At 41.1% G+C, this 14,248-nt stretch overlaps 2 non-coding genes across 2 annotated transcripts; both read left to right on the top strand.

Annotated features, from left to right (window-relative positions):
• Nucleotides 1-7,835: 7,835 nt before the first annotated feature.
• TRNAT-UGU (transfer RNA threonine (anticodon UGU)) lies at nucleotides 7,836-7,907 on the top strand. Its single transcript has one exon. It is a non-coding gene; the product is annotated as a tRNA-Thr (tRNA).
• A 5,176-nt stretch (nucleotides 7,908-13,083) lies between these two features.
• Nucleotides 13,084-13,155, top strand: TRNAT-UGU (transfer RNA threonine (anticodon UGU)). The gene has a single exon. It is a non-coding gene; the product is annotated as a tRNA-Thr (tRNA).
• Nucleotides 13,156-14,248: the final 1,093 nt, after the last annotated feature.

Here is a 14,248-nt window from a genome sequence, read left to right as displayed (position 1 = left end):
GCTTGCCATTCTCAACAGAGGTCAGAAAGACCTCAGCTTAACATACCAAGACACAGCACTTAGGGACATAAATTTTCGGTCTAAGTTGAATAAAATGACCTGGAGATGGCAAGAATAAACCAAGACATCATCGGAGTGAAGTGGCAAAGAAGAAGCTGACCTGGACTGAGAACACACCACACTCAAACACTAATTTTCATGTAGGTACCTACCGACTAAAATCACTTGGAGCCTGCCAGACTAATTTAAGGTGTCAGTGCACTAAGAAGGCTAAAAGACTCACCTTAATTTGAAAGCCACTACACTGGGGCCACTGGTTCTCTGTAACTTAGGCTGCCACGTACCGCTGCCTGACTCTGTATTCATGTTGCCATCTTGCAAGTAACCCAAGTAACGCACTAGTAACAAGTAACATCGTACCTGCAAGTGAAAGGAACAATTAGTTGCAGGTGGGGAGAGAAAGTGACCAATATTACTCTTGTTATCATCAAAGAAAATACAGCACATGTTGAGCCTGTACCCCATGAAGAGTCCAAGAGGGGCCAAAATTGTTGTACAAGGCAGTATGTAAACAGAGCTTCACAAGACACTCCCCTGCAATATCTGATGTGTTGTGGGCACAGCTGTGTGTGTGTGTGTGGGTGTAGCAGTGACAGTAGGAAATTAATACCCGGTACATGATATACTGGCGTGTGTGTGTGTATGTGTGTGTATGTGTGTGTGTAGCAGTGGCAGTAGGAAATGCATACACAGTACATGATACACAACTAACACTGACAACACTAAGCCGTCGTTACAACACACAAGAAACAGCCAGGTGGAGTAGCAGAGCAGCGTTATAAATGCACCACACTATTTTCACACAGGCCACACACCTTCAGTGCAATATTAGAGTACACAGTCACGTTGCCCAAACTTTGTCATTTCTGCCCCAACCCAGCAGTGCTGAGAGCAATTCGCCTAACTGTTGTACAAGATTTTTTGTGAATACCAGTAAGTATTATCCTCATCCAATTTTAAGCCCACAGTTCCCTTTATGACCTATCAATTCTTATCATTCCCTATTACACCCCCTTAAGTTCGTTATTCTCTCTCTCCCCCTCTCTCTCTCTCCGTCTCCTAGAGAAATTGTTCATATTGGGGTAGACTACCAATCAGTGTACAAATCCCGTGTGGCCTCATTATACGCAGGTGTGGTTCACACCAAACAGGTATGAACAATACCACAAACCCTACAAACCCCCGGGCCACACCCCGCCCCAGCCTCTGATCCCCCCTCCCCCTAAATAGCCGCAAACATGGCTACTAAGTTGCCTCTTTGCAGGTTATTTTGCAATTTATGTGGATAATGAAAAGGCAGGATTAACATAATACACAACACCCGGTAGTAAAGTGCAATATACAAACAAATTCTCTAAGGAAGAGGTGCTAAGAAAACCTTCTAAACTAAGGATACGGTGCTAAGATGATAAACAGCAGACCAGGTAACTTTGGTGCAGTTACCACGTGTACCTGTCAGGCTGCCTTCACCCCTTCAACAACGTGACATATTGCAATGTATTCAGGCCAGCAGCCTGGGTCGCCATCACCCCCTTATCACCTATTGCTCCCTTATCTTCTAAAAACTGTCTCCAGGTGGCAAGAATGACACAAAAAATCGTCCAAGGAAATACATCAACAGATTGATTTTTCTTTATTTAACCATTATGTTATGTGCTTCTTTAATCTGACCTCATAATTATACTGCTTTTACTAACTTGGCCTATAACTGCTATCTCTTCCTCGTGAACTGTGCGTTTAGAGATTACCATCACAATACGATACTAAAGTCATGAGGAAGTGCTATGAAAAGGGCGCTGTTGGGCCGCAGTTGTAGAGAACAGCTTTAGAATACGATGCTAGTCACGAAGATGTGGTATGGATATGATGTCGAGCCGCAGTATTGTCTTTTTCTGGCACTGAGCTGTGAAATAAGCTTCAAAGGCCAAGAGTCTGGTCCAAGTTAGAGTACAACTTCCAGCTTTATTCTTTGTATCAGTAACCGATGTTATTCCGCTTAGGAGACTCCATGGTAGTGTGGGGCTGCATGCAGGCTGTGTCTAACCCTTCCACTTCCAAAACTCTTGTACTTTGCTAAATAAAGGTAAAAATAAAGTCAGAATGGTCAGCTGGTGGCAGTAGTAAAGTGTTAGTGTGACTCCATGTTGACCTAAACGTCTATCTGTCGCCAGACGCCTTAATCCCGTAAAAGGTGGCCACAAACAAATCGCCTCCACGTTGCCGTCCCCTGCCATTTCGCTGCCCTGCTCCCAGGTCACACATCCCTCTCTCATATACCTGTTCATTCCATCCCTCTAGCTCAGCCTCGGCCTCCCCACCTCATTCATACACTCTCCTCGTTAGTCTCTCGTTCTCCACCCTCTCCACATGGCTAAACGTACAAAGATAAGATGGTCAGTAGACTAGTAAAAGTGTTACTGTGACTCCCTACTCATCTAAACGTGAACCCGGTGGACTGAAGGATGTACTTACCTCTCTGCAGTGCCACAGACTGCTGTCACGGGGTAAGGATTGAGCAACGTATATATTAATAGTGGTACTGGCGTGCTTATATCAGTGCCACCACCTGCAGGCGTCCCCCTCCAACACGTTATCGGCTTGAAGGAGCTATTTACGTGGTATCCGCTTCAAAAAATACCCCCAAACCCACATCATAATACAAACAACGACAACAACCAATAAATCGACGGAAATGCATAACATACGAACAATACAAAAATGTCGGGGCAGAATGTTTACAAAATGTCGGCAAGGACACGAAAAAACCCGACATCCTTTAAATATCTGCAAACAACAATATTCTGCCACCAAACTACACTTATTTACCTCCATTACCTTGCATAACAACAGTAAGCAGAATTAAGTGGGGAAATTTGTTGTTAGTAAGGAAAATGTGGAGGCAGAGCAGGATACTTACTACGCCAGCCATCTTCAACGTCTGCTCTCACAAGAATGCCAAATACCTCAATACACCCACTTTCCACCACACACGTACACACTACTAATCTCTATCTAACATTAGTGAGTAGAATTATGTCAGTAAATTAGATGGAAGCTGCCGAAACACGAATCAGAGCAGGATACCTAAGCTGGCCTTCTTCGGCGTCTGTTCTTCCATTTACACCACCATTCCACAACCATCTCAAAACACGAATATTTCCTTCACATACCTATACCCTAGTAATCTCTATCAACTTATTTAATATTAACAAGCAGAATTATGCACGTAAATCAGATGCTAGTGGTAAACTTATGGAAGTGGGCCAGGATACTCACGAAGCCAGCCTTCTTGAGCGTCTGCTCGGACTTTGTCGCCCTTTACAATCACGAAACACGAATACTCACTAGAAATGCTCACCTCTAAGTTATCTCCAATGCCATATCTAATTTTCACGGCAGAGTAATACAAGTAAATTAATGCAGTGGACAGGAGAATGCGTAGATGTCAACTACCTCGGCTGCCTTTGACAGAGAACATCAGATACCAGGGCGGCATTTAGCGCTGCAGAGGCCCTGAGCCAGCAAATGGTGGAGGCCTCTACCCTCTTGTTTGTAAGTCTGTATTATATAAAATGTTTTAATGCATTACGAGTTTCATTTCATCAGTGATCCGTACGAACAGACTCAATGTAGTTCATACTAGAGACACAGGTAATTTCATGCATGATATGACGTACAAAGCAATCATTACACTGTTAGAAAAACATAATTTTACACATTTCCTATCACCTTGTACTTTATACACACTTTCCTACATGGAGAAAATTTGTAGCCAAGTCTTTGAAGATTCTTATTTCTTAAAGCATTTTTTTTTTTTTTTTTTTTTTTTTTTTTTTTTTTTGAGGACCACTGATACCCAATGAACTTAGTTTCATAGGTCCAGAATGGTTGACAGTCATGCAGTGCTAAAATCAAATAGTATCACATCAACAACACATCCAGACAGTTGCCAAAAAGTTACATCATTGTCCACGAGCAAACGGCCAATCATGAACAGTTCTACCCTGCCTAAATCAAAACTGGTTTTCAGAGAAGAGTACAGCACTGGTGATGCTTCTCTCTTCAGTATCTGACAAACATGGATGAGGGAAATAACCATGCTAGGGCAAAACTATACGGTAGCTCAGTGTTGACTCCATCAGGTACAGTACATACGGTATTCATGTTTACAGCCAGCAGAGCGGATCTCTTATCGACATCAACTGCCAACAAAGGCTTTTTACTCAGAATAATGAAACCAAAACTGAAATACATCCTGAAAGGTGATGTCCTGTGCTATAACATACCTTGATATACACTGAAAAATAATCAACAGTGATCTTCCATGGGTAGAGTCTCCCTATTAAGTCACCGCTGTCCAACTTCTGGGGACCAACTGTTAGTGCAACTGCGTTCTTCTCTCTTATGTATGCATGATGTGGCTTAGAGGAAGACTGAATTTTGTTAAGCACTTCATATTCAATTGTTAAAATGTATAACAATGGTTGTGGTACCTTTTTTGACGGAAGATATAGTATGTAAGCCAGAGCCTGTGAAGGTTCTGCAAAACTACCCTGGATTCCTCTTTCAGCCCTTCCATCACTGCCAAGCAGTTTCAAGTGCTATAGGAGAATTGTTTAATCATTTATTTATTTTTTTTTTCAACTTTCAAAACTTGACCAGTCTGATTAACCTGAGATTCTTGCGTGTATATATATATATATATATATATATATATATATATATATATATATATATATCACCAGAAATTTTCTTTATAAATATGACAAAAACACTCATATACATAATATTGCCCGTAAAAGAGGCAGGTGGTGGTGATGGAGCTCTGGTTTCCTTGTTCACTGCAATATACTTCCAAGATATCACCATGACACCACTGTGCAATCATCTTAGGAATTATTAGTTTTAAGGAAATGACAAAATTCGATATAGGGAAGTACTGTCTCTGCAGCCGAATAGTGAGCAAATTGAATGACCTCTCATCACACACAGTGCAGTCAAATACTGTATGGATATGATTTTAAAAAGAAACTTAACAATGGAGAGACAGGCACAGATACATATGGGTAACTACAGTATAAAGATTCCATTAAATACGTCAATCCAAACTTCACCATTAAAACAGATCTCAATCTGTAAATCGAAAACTGAAATGAGCTGGACACACAGGTTGAAATCCTCTTCCAGAAGTTCGCTTGTCAATAGCTTCTGAGCATCTGTTGAGTACAATTTAATGTCATGTTGTACTAGGGGTATACAACTCAAGTCCACAACACAGCCTAGTTTGCTGTGGACCGCCATACCTGTGGATTTGTGGTACCCTTTACTTTTGAACCCATCCTCATTATAGCCTGGCTGACTGATATGGGGTCATTAACCAGGTGAATTCAGGATGAGGACAACATAAGAATCAAATCACATTAAAAAAAAAAAAAATTCATGAAAAAAAGTATGGGGTGAAACTACTGTAATGATTCAGATAATGTTTGCAACTGGAACCTTTTAATCCCATTTCTTGACGAGAGTTTATGGAGTCACACACAAACAGAAAACACTAACAAAATTGCTCCAGTGACAACGAAGACACAGGCGAACCCCACCCTCTCCCCCCAGAAAAAGTGGGGTGGTGAAAAATACACAAGGAGAGATGACCCCTCAAAAATGGTGCCCGTGAAACATTAGGAGAACCATGACTCCCACCAAAAACAAGGTGCCAGATACGCCATGGAGTGACATGACCTCGCAAAAACCATGATGCCAGATACAGAAGACAAATGTGCAAGTAGGGGGAAATATGTGGCGGGTTAAGCATATCCTCCTATGGAGGTGATCCATTTTCCACTAAAAACCACAAGCAGTCAGTGAATACAAAATAGTCAACATCAGGAAGGTGTCAGCAGTGAGGCTAACACCACAAATAGCAAGCAAACTTCAAGGAGTTGTCACAAGTGAGTTAAAAACTGTAAGTAGTAACTAAGAGAAGAAAAATGTCATGATCTGTCGTCATCAAAAGTTTGGGATTCACCCCGATCCAGAAAAGCTGGATTTCCATCTGATCCAGTGACACCTGGCTCTGAAAGCAAGACCCGGGGTAAAAGAAAATGTCTGATCCTTAATACCACTTACACCCAACAAAATATATTCACCAGGAAACAAATGAAAGTCTACATTGAGGGTCTTACCCTCAACTTGGACAGGAACATTCCTAACGCAGGAAACCACTTGATACAACTCTTGGCTGAAGGGGAAGTACCGCGGTATGGGCGGCTCTACAACATCTACCTTCAGGCCAAGTCTCCTGGCCTCATTTATTAGTAGTAAATTGAAGTAGGCACCAGTATCGATCACATCTCGAAACACTTTATCATTAATTCTGACTGTTTTTCTAAACCGACGGATAATGAATTCGGGTTTCACCTCCGGCACCCTGAATGTCATCACTGGGCAAGACTCACAGGTGTTTAGACTACAACTGCACGACTTTAAAAAACTCATTCCTAAAACTGCATAGGGCGCATCAACCCGCCCATCTGCCATCAGATCCAGTACAACTTTCACTGGCCCGCTCACCGATTCCAACACAACTTCCACATTTTTCTTGCATGGAATTTCGCCAAACTTTTTGTCCAAGGGATAAAAGGCGTCCACTAAGCCATAGTGGTGAATAGCCTCAACTGTGATCAAATTAACCTCAGCCCCGGTGTCTACTATGAAAGGTACGCACACATTTTGAATCTTGATGTTAACACTGAGTTTGGGTTTCCCCGTCAAATTTGTCCAAGTCAGAGGCACACAGTACAATGACATCATGAATTCAGTGTGAAAAATAGAGTAATTTAGTAATTTGTTTTACAAATAATAAAGTCAATGTATAAAACAAATTACAAGCGAAAGAATAGAGAAAAATTTCTCGTACGCTGTACCTCACAGATCGTTCGGTGAAGACTGAGGTGGAGCTACTGTTGCCCTTATTTAAATTACTCCGTTTTCTATGAGTTTCGTTTTCTGCATTAGGTTTGAAAAGATGACCATAAGAAAATAAACACCATTATTCCTTTGTAAAGTCAATAGCGACCAATCATATTGTGCATAATTTTCGAAAAGAAACAAAACATGTAGGCTGGAAATGACAATCGTAGCTCGAGATTTCTCTAGGGTGGCATTCAGCCATAATTAACCTTGAAGTACTGCACAAATATTCAGTTGATACAAGTGTACATTATCTTTCATTAAGTTACAATAAGAAATACAGTGTGGTGAGAAAAAAAAAAAACATTTCTTTTGTTGTATAAGCACTGTGTACCTTTTAGAACTATAAATAATTTAATCAATCAACATGACGGAGTCAGCCAATCTCAACCTTAGGACAGAATTATAAACACGACCCAAGGAATTCAAAACACTGGCTGCAGAAACCATTGTACAGGTATGTGCATCACTCTTTAACGACACAAAAAAATGTAGCAGGTAATAATAAACGTTTTGAACAATGCAGATAAACATGACCGAATGCGGACCCAAAAAGAGAGGGAAGATCACTACCAGTACTGGAAGAAACTGATGTACGTTTGTTTTTACTGTATTGGTGTCCTTAAAAGAAAAAATGTATATGTGCTCTGTATACCCTTCCAACAATGAGCATTTCAATCAGTCTACACTCACTGTGAAGTAACTTTAACCAGTCATTGGAACGAGCATTGATTGCAAACTTTCGTGTGAAAACCGAGGCAATAATAAATCATTTTCCAGGTCAAACATATCACTAATGAACGGGGGGCCCGGTAGCACAGTGGTAGCGCGCTGGACTTGTGATCGGGGGATTGCAAGTTCGAGCCTCGCCCGGGCTGCCGTGCCGGGAGGGGTAGCTCCCTCCTGTAACCCTAGCGGGGCTATATAGTCCAATACAGGGCTTAGCTCGGGGGAACTCCATTTCTCCCATCACTAATGAACAGCAAGGCTTCGTATCACACAGACCTACAGCTCTGCAGTTACTAAGAGTGGTGGACACATGGATGTGATATGTTTTGACTTTATGAAGGCCTTGGACAACTTTCAACATAACGTTCCTTTCAAGATAGAAAGCTTTAGAATAGTAGCTTTTTCAGCTGATTACATAATATTTGACATGCAGAATGCAGAGAGTTCTTGTAAATGATGCATATTCTAAATGGAAACCACTGATCAGTGGCAAATGTTATTCTCTTTTTACGAAAGGCAATATAAATATCCAAGTCAACTACAGACCTGCATCATTGACAAGCATAGCAGTTAGGGTGATGGAGACACTAGAAAGTGATGCTATCTATCTATATACCTAGGCTGCTTCCCCCAAGGAAAGGGAGGTAACCGAGACAGGACGACTCACTCTCCATTTACTCATCCATTCAAACACATTCATTCGCATCTTAGCCCCAAAGGGGAGAACGGACAGATCCTCACCGCATCACACCGCACAAGGGTCAACTGCGCAATGCAATCAGTGACATCCACAGCAGGGCCCGACAGCAGAACTGATTTACTCCTGCCACATCATAACAGACCCATCCCCTTACCCGCACCTGACCTGACTAGCTGATCAGCACCCATAATTAGAAACGATACCTGTATATATCATTACAGGATTTCAGGAGCAAGAGGATCTGTCTTGTTAATCTGTTTATTTACCTGGCTGATGTAATTAATGCAGTGGACAGGAGAATGCGTAGATGTCAACTACCTCGGCTGCCTTTGACAGAGAACATCAGATACCAGGGCGGCATTTAGCGCTGCAGAGGCCCTGAGCCAGCAAATGGTGGAGGCCTCTACCCTCTTGTTTGTAAGTCTGTATTATATAAAATGTTTTAATGCATTACGAGTTTCATTTCATCAGTGATCCGTACGAACAGACTCAATGTAGTTCATACTAGAGACACAGGTAATTTCATGCATGATATGACGTACAAAGCAATCATTACACTGTTAGAAAAACATCATTTTACACATTTCCTATCACCTTGTACTTTATACACACTTTCCTACATGGAGAAAATTTGTAGCCAAGTCTTTGAAGATTCTTATTTCTTAAAGCATTTTTTTTTTTTTTTTTTTTTTTTTTTTTGAGGACCAGTGATACCCAATGAACTTAGTTTCATAGGTCCAGAATGGTTGACAGTCATGCAGTGCTAAAATCAAATAGTATCACATCAACAACACATCCAGACAGTTGCCAAAAAGTTACATCACTGTCCACGAGCAAACAGCCAATCATGAACAGTTCTACCCTGCCTAAATCAAAACTGGTTTTCAGAGAAGAGTACAGCACTGGTGATGCTTCTCTCTTCAGTATCTGACAAACATGGATGAGGGAAATAACCATGCTAGGGCAAAACTATACGGTAGCTCAGTGTTGACTCCATCAGGTACAGTACATACGGTATTCATGTTTACAGCCAGCAGAGCGGATCTCTTATCGACATCAACTGCCAACAAAGGCTTTTTACTCAGAATAATGAAACCAAAACTGAAATACATCCTGAAAGGTGATGTCCTGTGCTATAAAATACCTTGATATACACTGAAAAATAATCAACAGTGATCTTCCATGGGTAGAGTCTCCCTATTAAGTCACCGCTGTCCAACTTCTGGGGACCAACTGTTAGTGCAACTGCGTTCTTCTCTCTTATGTATGCATGATGTGGCTTAGAGGAAGACTGAATTTTGTTAAGCACTTCATATTCAATTGTTAAAATGTATAACAATGGTTGTGGTACCTTTTTTGACGGAAGATATAGTATGTAAGCCAGAGCCTGTGAAGGTTCTGCAAAACTACCCTGGATTCCTCTTCAGCCCTTCCATCACTGCCAAGCAGTTTCAAGTGCTATAGGAGAATGGTTTAATCATTTATTTATTTTTTTTTTCAACTTTCAAAAATTGACCAGTCTGATTAACCTGAGATTCTTGCGTGTGTATATATATATATATATATATATATATATATATATATCACCAGTACTTTTCTTTATAAATATGACAAAAACACTCATATACATAATATTGCCCGTAAAAGAGGCAGGTGGTGGTGATGGAGCTCTGGTTTCCTTGTTCACTGCAATATACTTCCAAGATATCACCATGACACCACTGTGCAATCATCTTAGGAATTATTAGTTTTAAGGAAATGACAAAATTCGATATAGGGAAGTACTGTCTCTGCAGTCGAATAGTGAGCAAATTGAATGACCTCTCATCACACACAGTGCAGTCAAATACTGTATGGATATGATTTTAAAAAGAAACTTAACAAACAATGGAGAGACAGGCACAGATACATATGGGTAACTACAGTATAAAGATTCCATTAAATACGTCAATCCAAACTTCACCATTAAAACAGATCTCAATCTGTAAATCGAAAACTGAAATGAGCTGGACACACAGGTTGAAATCCTCTTCCAGAAGTTCGCTTGTCAATAGCTTCTGAGCATCTGTGAGTACAATTTAATGTCATGTTGTACTAGGGGTATACAACTCAGTCCACAACACAGCCTAGTTTGCTGTGGACCGCCATACCTGTGGATTTGTGGTACCCTTTACTTTTGAACCCATCCTCATTATAGCCTGGCTGACTGATATGGGGTCATTAACCAGGTGAATTCAGGATGAGGACAACAAAAGAATCAAATCACATAAAAAAAAAAAATTCATGAAAAAAAGTATGGGGTGAAACTACTGTAATGATTCAGATAATGTTTGCAACTGGAACCTTTTAATCCCATTTCTTGACGAGAGTTTATGGAGTCACACACAAACAGAAAACACTAACAAAATTGCTCCAGTGACAACGAAGACACAGGCGAACCCCACCCTCTCCCCCCAGAAAAAGTGGGGTGGTGAAAAATACACAAGGAGAGATGACCCCTCAAAAATGGTGCCCGTGAAACATTAGGAGAGCCATGACTCCCACCAAAAACAAGGTGCCAGATACACCATGGGGTGACATGACCTCGCAAAAACCATGAGGCCAGATACAGAAGACAAATGTGCAAGTAGGGGGAAATATGTGGCGGGTTAAGCATATCCTCCTATGAAGGTGATCCATTTTCCACTAAAAACCACAGGCAGTCAGTGAATACAAAATAGTCAACATCAGGAAGGTGTCAGCAGTGAGGCTAACACCACAAATAGCAAGCAAACTTCAAGGAGTTGTCACAAGTGAGTTAAAAACTGTAAGTAGTAACTAAGAGAAGAAAAATGTCATGATCTGTCGTCATCAAAAGTTTGGGATTCACCCCGATCCAGAAAAGCTGGATTTCCATCTGATCCAGTGACACCTGGCTCTGAAAGCAAGACCCGGGGTAAAAGAAAATGTCTGATCCTTAATACCACTTACACCCAACAAAATATATTCACCAGGAAACAAATGAAAGTCTACATTGAGGGTCTTACCCTCAACTTGGACAGGAACATTCCTAACGCAGGAAACCACTTGATACAACTCTTGGCTGAAGGGGAAGTACCGCGGTATGGGCGGCTCTACAACATCTACCTTCAGGCCAAGTCTCCTGGCCTCATTTATTAGTAGTAAATTGAAGTAGGCACCAGTATCGATCTTCACATCTCGAAACACTTTATCATTAATTCTGACTGTTTTTCTAAACCGACGGATACTGAATTCGGGTTTCACCTCCGGCACCCTGAATGTCATCACTGGGCAAGACTCACAGGTGTTTAGACTACAACTGCACGACTTTAAAAAACTCATTCCTAAAACTGCATAGGGCGCATCAACCCGCCCATCTGCCATCAGATCCAGTACAACTTTCACTGGCCCGCTCACCGATTCCAACACAACTTCCACATTTTTCTTGCATGGAATTTCGCCAAACTTTTTGTCCAAGGGATAAAAGGCGTCCACTAAGCCATAGTGGTGAATAGCCTCAACTGTGATCAAATTAACCTCAGCCCCGGTGTCTACTATGAAAGATACGCACACATTTTGAATCTCGATGTTAACACTGAGTTTGGGTTTCCCCGTCAAATTTGTCCAAGTCAGAGGCACACAGTACAATGACATCATGAATTCAGTGTGAAAAGTAGAGTAATTTAGTAATTTGTTTTACAAATAATAAAGTCAATGTATAAAACAAATTACAAGCGAAAGAATAGAGAAAAATTTCTCGTACGTTGTACCTCACAGATCGTTCGGTGAAGACTGAGGTGGAGCTACTGTTGCCCTTATTTAAATTACTCCGTTTTCTATGAGTTTCGTTTTCTGCATTAGGTTTGAAAAGATGACCATAAGAAAATAAACACCATTATTCCTTTGTAAAGTCAATAGCGACCAATCATATTGTGCATAATTTTCGAAAAGAAACAAAACATGTAGGCTGGAAATGACAATCGTAGCTCGAGATTTCTCTAGGGTGGCATTCAGCCATAATTAACCTTGAAGTACTGCACAAATATTCAGTTGATACAAGTGTACATTATCTTTCATTAAGTTACAGTAAGAAATACAGTGTGGTGAGAAAAAAAACAAAAACATTTCTTTTGTTGTATAAGCACTGTGTACCTTTTAGAACTATAAATAATTTAATCAATCAACATGACGGAGTCAGCCAATCTCAACCTTAGGACAGAATTATAAACACGACCCAAGGAATTCAAAACACTGGCTGCAGAAACCATTGTACAGGTATGTGCATCACTCTTTAACGACACAAAAAAATGTAGCAGGTAATAATAAACGTTTTGAACAATGCAGATAAACATGACCGAATGCGGACCAAAAAAGAGAGGGAAGATCACTACCAGTACTGGAAGAAACTGATGTACGTTTGTTTTTACTGTATTGGTGTCCTTAAAAGAAAAAATGTATATGTGCTCTGTATACCCTTCCAACAATGAGCATTTCAATCAGTCTACACTCACTGTGAAGTAACTTTAACCAGTCATTGGAACGAGCATTGATTGCAAACTTTCCGTGTGAAAACCGAGGCAATAATAAATCATTTTCCAGGTCAAACATATCACTAATGAACGGGGGGCCCGGTAGCACAGTGGTAGCGCGCTGGACTTGTGATCGGGGGATTGCAAGTTCGAGCCTCGCCCGGGCTGCCGTGCCGGGAGGGGTAGCTCCCTCCTGTAACCCTAGCGGGGCTATATAGTCCAATACAGGGCTTAGCTCGGGGGAACTCCATTTCTCCCATCACTAATGAACAGCAAGGCTTCGTATCACACAGACCTACAGCTCTGCAGTTACTAAGAGTGGTGGACACATGGATGTGATATGTTTTGACTTTATGAAGGCCTTGGACAACTTTCAACATAACGTTCCTTTCAAGATAGAAAGCTTTAGAATAGTAGCTTTTTCAGCTGATTATATAATATTTGACATGAAGAATGCAGAGAGTTCATGTAAATGATGCATATTCTAAATGGAAACCACTGATCAGTGGCAAATGTTATTCTCTTTTTACGAAAGGCAATATAAATATCCAAGTCAACTACAGACCTGCATCATTGACAAGCATAGCAGTTAGGGTGATGGAGACACTAGAAAGTGATGCTATCTATCTATCTATCTATATACCTAGGCTGCTTCCCCCAAGGAAAGGGAGGTAGCCGAGACAGGACGACTCACTCTCCATTTACTCATCCATTCAAACACATTCATTCGCATCTTAGCCCCAAAGGGGAGAACGGACAGATCCTCACCGCATCACACCGCACAAGGGTCAACTGCGCAATGCAATCAGTGACATCCACAGCAGGGCCCGACAGCAGAACTGATTTACTCCTGCCACATCATAACAGACCCATCCCCTTACCCGCACCTGACCTGACTAGCTGATCAGCACCCATAATTAGAAACGATACCTGTATATATCATTACAGGATTTCAGGAGCAAGAGGATCTGTCTTGTTAATCTGTTTATTTACCTGGCTGATGTAATTAATGCAGTGGACAGGAGAATGCGTAGATGTCAACTACCTCGGCTGCCTTTGACAGAGAACATCAGATACCAGGGCGGCATTTAGCGCTGCAGAGGCCCTGAGCCAGCAAATGGTGGAGGCCTCTACCCTCTTGTTTGTAAGTCTGTATTATATAAAATGTTTTAATGCATTACGAGTTTCATTTCATCAGTGATCCGTACGAACAGACTCAATGTAGTTCATACTAGAGACACAGGTAATTTCATGCATGATA

Source organism: Coenobita brevimanus, unplaced genomic scaffold, assembly GCF_032717465.1.
Source record: "Coenobita brevimanus isolate Jiangsu-jjx unplaced genomic scaffold, ASM3271746v2 jjx.HiC_scaffold_2072, whole genome shotgun sequence".
NCBI classification, from domain to species: Eukaryota; Metazoa; Arthropoda; class Malacostraca; order Decapoda; family Coenobitidae; genus Coenobita; species Coenobita brevimanus.
This window is presented reverse-complemented; position numbering and strand designations above follow the sequence as displayed.